The following is a 7,081-nucleotide window of genomic DNA, read 5'->3' as shown; positions in this document are numbered from 1 at the left end:
GGTTCAGACACGAGTCCTCAAGGTGGGGCCTTGGCTCATGGGCGCACGCTGAGCCACATCTGTGTGGGACCACGCAGGGATTAAGGACCAGGAACGTGATGAGCAAGGCCAAGTGCAGAGAGTGTTACAAACCACCCACCTTTGGAAGCCATGCCCTTGGCATGTCCTATTCAAATCAGCTTCGCAGAGAACCCTAAAGCAAGTTATAAAGGAGTCCTTGAAGTTCCTGCCCGCCTGCCCTTGTCACTGCCAGGCCTGCCGTGATGGCAGTGGCTTTTGCATCCCAGTTACAAGACTTCCATGTTGCTGCTGGTCACCAGCTTTCCTTGGGCTTGTCTCACTCATCTCGTGGCCTTACGGGAGGAGATGCCAGGGCATATTGGTATTGTCACTAGGTCCTGAGAGGGAACCGGGATTTTGGAGGTCGTGACCTCAAAGGAAGGGCAGGCAATACCTGAAGCAGTACAAGGAATGCTGCTGATGTGGGCATGTCACTCGGTGGGGCTCTGCCACCGCTGGTGGTGCTTTCCGAGGGGACCTTCCTTCACGTCCGTTCCATCGAGACACAGGCAGGCGGCGTCCCCATCCCTTGGGTAATGTCCCTGATGTCAGGCAGATCCCCAGGGTTGTCGGGGCTGACGGGTCGTCGTAAGGGGCACGTCTGCTGTTTGTCGTCCTCCTACCTCAGGCCGCATGGGACTTTCTCTCTCTGACCACCCCCTGCCGTACGTCCCCTGCGTCCCTCCGCTCAGGTGGTTCAACTCGCAGGCTGCAGTTTCCTTGACAGGATATTTTATTTGTGATCCATAAATATTTCATAGAATCCATGAGTGGATGAAAAGAATTAAAAGGCTTTTTGTTGAGTTTTGCAGACATAGTCACACTATCCCAGAGGATATCTTTAGTATATGACAGCTAAATACATTTTTCCCTTGGGTTTTATAGAAATAATATAATTCCTATTATAGGAATTATACAAGGTTGGACAATTAAGTTTGTTAATCCTAAGAAAAGTTAATCCTAGAAAAAGTGCTACGTACGTCATTGCTGAATGTCACTATGGTCACCTTTGAAGTACTCCCCTTGGGAAGCTATGCACTGACGCCAGCGCCTAGTCCACCCTTCAAAGCAATGTTGGAACTTTCTCTGGAATGGCCATCAGAGCTGTCATCGTATTACCCTTGATGTCCTGAATGTCATCAAAATGAGTTCAGTATTTCCTTTCTCTGGGTAAAGAAAGAAGTCATTGGGGGCCAGATCAGGTGAGGAGGGAGGGTGTTCCAATACAGTTATTTGTTTACTGGCTAAAAACTCCCTCACAGACAGTGCTGTGTGAGCTGGTGCATTGTCGTGATGCAAGAGCCATGAATTGTTGGCCAAAAGTTCGGGTCGTCTAACTTCTTCACGCAGCCTTTTCAGCACTGCCAAATAATAAACTTGGTTAACTGCTTGTCCAATTGGTACAAATTCATCATGAATAATCCCTCTGATACCAAAATAGGTTAGCAACATCATTGCAACAAGTTCAAGTTCGCGAACTTAATTGTCAGACCTTGTATTCCTATAACCTGACACATAGAACCTTATAAACTCTCAATCTGCTTTTCTTCTTGCCTTTCAAAGACTGACCTTATCCAGTGCTGTCTCACTTCTCTTCTGACCAGGGCCATTTGTTTTATTTTGAACAGTCATTTCCCAGGGACCCTGGCAATTTTCTGCATTTTCCATTTAGGCTGACATCTTCCTTATTTTGGAGATAGGGGGACACTGGGTCCTCATGGGTCCCCTCCTGTGCTCTGCAGTCTCACTGTTTAGCCAAATCATAGGGACCACATCTGAATAGAGTTTTTTTTCACATTATTTCCTTATTCTCACCTATCAGCTCCACCAAATACACGCCCAGGGAGGCTGGATCGGACCTCCACCCCACCTGTGCCCCCTAAACTTTCTGAGCCTGGGATATCCAAGCAGGGAGGTAATAGTTACATAAATGGTGACTACAGTGACATTTTCATGCTGCTGGATACCAGCCAACGCTCAGTGAGACTCAAGGTCACCCAAGGTGTCCATGGCCCCGCTCGGCAGCTGCCCACACTCACAGATGGCTCCCTTCTCCTGTCCATGTCCTATTTCTCCTGTAAATGACATCCCCGCAGGAAAGCTGAGCCTTGCTAAGCTCAGACAGGTGAATGTCAACAAGGGGCCAGGAAAATTGAGCATGGCCTGTGTGTCGCTGGTGAGGATAACTCTCAGGCCAGCTCCCAGGTGTCCTGGAAGGACGGCGATCAAAGCAGCCAGGAGGAAAGAGACGTACTCCCAAGTGTCCGTCAACGGATGGCTGGACAAACAGCACGTGGTCTCCTTATGCACATACTATTCGTATTCAGCCGTAAAGGAAGGAAGGCAGACACCTGCCACAGTGTGGATGAACCTTGAAAACACTGCTCAGAGAAAGAAGCCAGACACCGCAGGCCCCATATTGTACGGTCCCATTTATAGGAAGTGTCCAGAATAGGCAGACCCACACAGACCAAGCACATCAGTGGCTGTCCAGGGGTGGGGGGTAGTGGGGTGACAGCTAAAGGGTACAGGGTTTCTTTCTGAGATGACACATATGCTCTTAAGCCCACTGTGGTGGTAGTGGCAGATGTCTGTGAATATGCTAGAAACCACTGAATGGCAGCCTCATGGGAGCAGTGTGTGCTGGGTGAATTCTGTCTCAGTACAGCTGTTCTAAGAGCGAGCTCAAGGGTGCACTTCAGCCTGGCCCATTGGAGGGGGTTGGCTTCGAGCCGGGCAGAGCGAGGCCACTCACTCTGTGCTCTGAGTCCGCAGAAGATGCCCCGGGTGCAGCCCACCGGCTTTCAGGTGGAGGGGGCGGGCCGTCCTGCCCCATGGCTCCTGCCCAGGTGCCCTGGAGTAAAAGTGTGCCAGAACCTGGATGCTTCCATGCCATGGCCGTGGTGGGGCATGGTGGCTACAGGGACCTGAGTCACTGGCGATGGGATGTCCAGGCTCCTCCCTTTCACGTGGTGGCTTGGGCCTCCTCCCAGCATGGCAGTCTCCTGGCAGTCAGATGTCTTACATGGCAGCCGACTTCCAAAGACTGAAAGCAGAAGCTGCCAGGTTTCTTGACAAAAGACAGAACTGGCACCATGTCACCTTGACTTCATTCTCTTGGCCAAAACAGCTGAGAAGGTCAGGACAGGTTTAAGGGAGGGAAATGGACCCCACCTCTTGATGGGGAGGCAGTGATTGCCGTCGTCTTCGGAGACAACCCCGGGCTGTACCCACTCACTTCTGCTTGCAGCGTGTGAGGGTTTTCATGGATTCGTGTCTCCCCCAGCCTCGTGCTACGATGAACATCTTCAGTACATTCATGTTTTTAAAGAGCAAGAAAAGGAGCATCCACAGGGCCCTTACGTCCAAAGGGACGCGCCAGCCCCGCCCGACCCCCGGCCCGAGCTCCCTGACGGCCGAGAAACCCAGAACCCTGACCGTGGAGGGTGCTGTCTCTGTCACTTGCAGTTGCGTGGGCGCTGCCTTCTGGGGGACTTGTATTTGCATAAGAGCTTGGCTGAGAAAGAACTCGGAGCCAAGATTCCAAATAGCAGCACAAATGCTCTGAAGTGTTTAAAATAAAACCTGGTACAGAAACAGGCCAGTTAAGAGACGATGTGATTGCCCAGCCTTCGTTTAAAATTCATGTTTGCCCCTCACATCCTCTTGTTTGCCTGGCTTTATGTTGAAACTGGTCATGGCATAGATACAGTATTCACTTTCCCAAAGAGACACCCCAGAGCCAGCTCAGGTCTGGGGCAGGTAGGCATGTCGGAAAGACCGCTGTGGGAGGCGTGTCCGCTGTGGGCCAGTAGGATCTTAGCAACAGGAATGAACCTGGTGGACACACACACGGCTATAAACGCAAATGCATAATGAGCTCAAAAGAAAGAAGGAGAAATTCTCCAACGTGAGAAACTCAAAGCCAAAGCAGCGAGATTGGCTCACGGCACAGGGGCCCGGGGTTGGAGCCCAGATGCAGACCCCTCTTGGGGCTGGACCTTGACTCAGGTGAGGAGCTGGAGCAGACCCCTCCCAACACAAGTGCCCAAGTTGCTGCCCAGTGAAAAGGGTCAAGGTAGCCCTGTCCCCCAGGCCTGAAGAAGACCCACTGGCCATGTCTAGGGGCCTGGGGTGGGTGCCAGGGCAGGGGAGGGACTGGGAGACAGTCTCTGGAATAATGAAAAAGTTCTGGAAATAGATGGGTGGTGTTTACACAGTAGCAAATGTACTTAACGCCGCTGACCTGTACACTGAAAAATGGTGAAAATAGGCAATTGTATGTTATGTATATTTTATTCCAAAAATAAAAAAATATCGGAGAAGAGGCAGAATGATCATTATCTGCAAACAATTTGACTGTCTACCTGAGAAACCCTAGAAAACCCATGGGGATGCATTAGGACCAATAAGAATGCTCCCTTAGGTGTCTGGTTAGGAAAGTGATCTTCACGAATCAATAGTTTCTCCATTCAGTTAGACCACACAGTGGTGAAGGAACACCCTTCTCATAGTAGCAGAAGTAAAGACATAAACACTGGGTAATTAACTTAATGAAATGACTGGGATTCACATGACAAAGGCTGCAACGTCTGGAGCTGCCCGAGAAATACTTGTTGAATGAGTAATTACAAATTTTTCCACGGGATATAAAAGAAACAAGAATAAAAGAAAAGAGGTATCCTGTTAAAAAACAAAAACAAAAAACAGTAATAATGACTTGTCTGGGATGGTTAAAAATGCTGTGTACCTAATAATAAAACCCTGGGCATCAATTTTGAAAGATGAGAATAAGGGTGGAGGGTCTATAGGTGTTCGCTGTACCGTTCTTTCAACCATTTTGTAAGATTGACATTTTTCAAAATAAAAAGTTGGAAAATTCATAAAATGGTTGGGAAAATTTGAGCATTGATTAGACACGCTGAAGTTAAATCACCTCGAGGCCAGGTTGGTCACTCCTGCCCTGCACACCTCGGCCCATGCCCAGCTTGGCAAGAATTCAAGTCAGTTTGGACAAAATGTCCATGTGCTTCCAGAAAGTGAGGCTTTCCTGTAGAATCCTCCGCCTGCCGAGGCAGCTGGACACTCTGCCAGAACTCAGCGTGGTGTCTTGCGGTGTACACAGCCCAGATGTCTGTGGCATCCTCGGACCGCCACGCGAGAGCCGGGCCCCAGTGCAGGGCTCCCCAAAATTCTAGGGGTGCTTCCTGCAGAGCCCAGTCCTGAGCAATGGCTCCTCTTGCTGATGCACCAGGATCCTTCGAGCCTGTGACCCCTCTGTTACCTCACATTTCAGCTCGAGAACATGGACAAGGCTTTGCCTTTGTGGCAAATCAGAAAATGTGTTAACGGTCCCCCATCCACACTGACGTGTGTGTGCGTGTGTGTGTTTGCGTGTGTTTATGTGTGGGTGCCTCTGTACGTGTGTGGGTATATATGTGACTGTGTGTGGCTTGTGTGTGTTGGCATGTCTGAGTATGTGTCACATGCATACATATGTCTGTGTGTCACTGTTGTCACTGAGTGTCACAGTGTGTGGCCTCAGCTAAAGATTACTGTTTCAAGTGACATCAGGCTGAGTGAGTGGATGACGCTGTATGCTCCAAAGCTCCAACTTGCTTGTAAATGTCCTTGAAGAGGCAGAGGACAGACACATGGCTGCAGCCAGAGAGGAGGGGACCGGGCAGCAGCCAGACAGGCAGCGCCCAGCGGCGGAAATGAAGTCACAGAACAATGCAGAGCAGCCCCCTCCGTCAGTGCCTGGGCCAGTGTCCCCCACCCCTGGAGGCACCACAGTTCCCCTGAGGACACCTGTGCCCCACGACAGCCACTGAGAATGCAGCCACTGGGGACTCAGTGATAAAAATACAAACTTGGCTGCTTACAAAACTCACTCACAGCTTAAAAGCGCTCATCTCGTAGTCATGGAATTGACAATACTGATAAGGATCAAAGGGACCAGAATAGACTCGAAGGCTTGTTTCCCACTTAACTCTTAGAGTCTTGTTTTCCCTAAACCTCAGGCTCTCTACTCTCTTTGAAGAATATTCTAGATGCACCAGTGCAACCCCCATTACTCTGAATGTTGTCACCCTCTTCCATCCTGGAACAGCACCTCCTTCTTGGGAAGAGTCCCCCTACAGCCCTTCCAGCCACCGGGCAGCCATGTGACCCAAGCTGGCCCAATCAAATATCTTCCCTGGGACTTTTCACATTGGGGTGAAGAGAAGGATCAGGCCCTCTTGGGAGATGAAGGTGGTGGCTGTGCGCCAGGAGCTGTGGGTGGCCTGTTCTGGAGAAGAGTGGTCATTAACCGTGGCTGTAGCCCAGAAGGGGAGTGAACCTCACACGTATGTGCGCACAGCTTAGGTGGGTAAGTACATCCCTGGTTGACGATTCTGTGCAGAGAATCATGCCTGCCACCTACTCTGGCCCTCGTCTCGTGGGGGTGATAACCAAGGCCCAGGGCAGAGGTGTAGCTTGCCCAAAGTAAGGCGGCTGGGGTGCTGGCAGCGAAGCCTCGAATGGACAGCCTGCATGTAGCGTCCCCTCATTTCCTGGGTCAAGGTGGAGAAACCCGAGTGCCCTCAGCTCCTAGAGGTGTGGGGCAGCAGCCATACCATTAGTTATTAAACCTCTAAAAACCCAAGAAAACAGAGGGGACTGGATTAGAAGCCAGATAACCCACAGCGTTTGGCCAAAAAGGGAACATCCAATCTGGGGGCGTGAACCCACAAATCACAAGAGCCAAGAACAAGGTTTTGCAAACCACGAAGGGGTTTCGAGGTAAATTGGGTCCCTGAGCATTATAACGTGGAGATTATTTTATTCCTCTACAATCTTTCTTTTTGACAACTTCCCTTCTCCCTCTTTTCTTTCTCACTGAACGTTTTCTCCCAACCCATCTACCCCTCAGTGGGGTCATCTGCAAATTCTTGGCCATTCCTCCATCAAAGTTAGAGTCCCGGTCCTGTCCCTGTGAGCCTGGGCGGGCCTCTGTGACGGCTGCAACGAACACAGT

Source organism: Rhinolophus sinicus, linkage group LG10, assembly GCF_036562045.2.
Source record: "Rhinolophus sinicus isolate RSC01 linkage group LG10, ASM3656204v1, whole genome shotgun sequence".
Lineage (NCBI taxonomy): Eukaryota > Metazoa > Chordata > Mammalia > Chiroptera > Rhinolophidae > Rhinolophus > Rhinolophus sinicus.
This window is presented reverse-complemented; position numbering follows the sequence as displayed.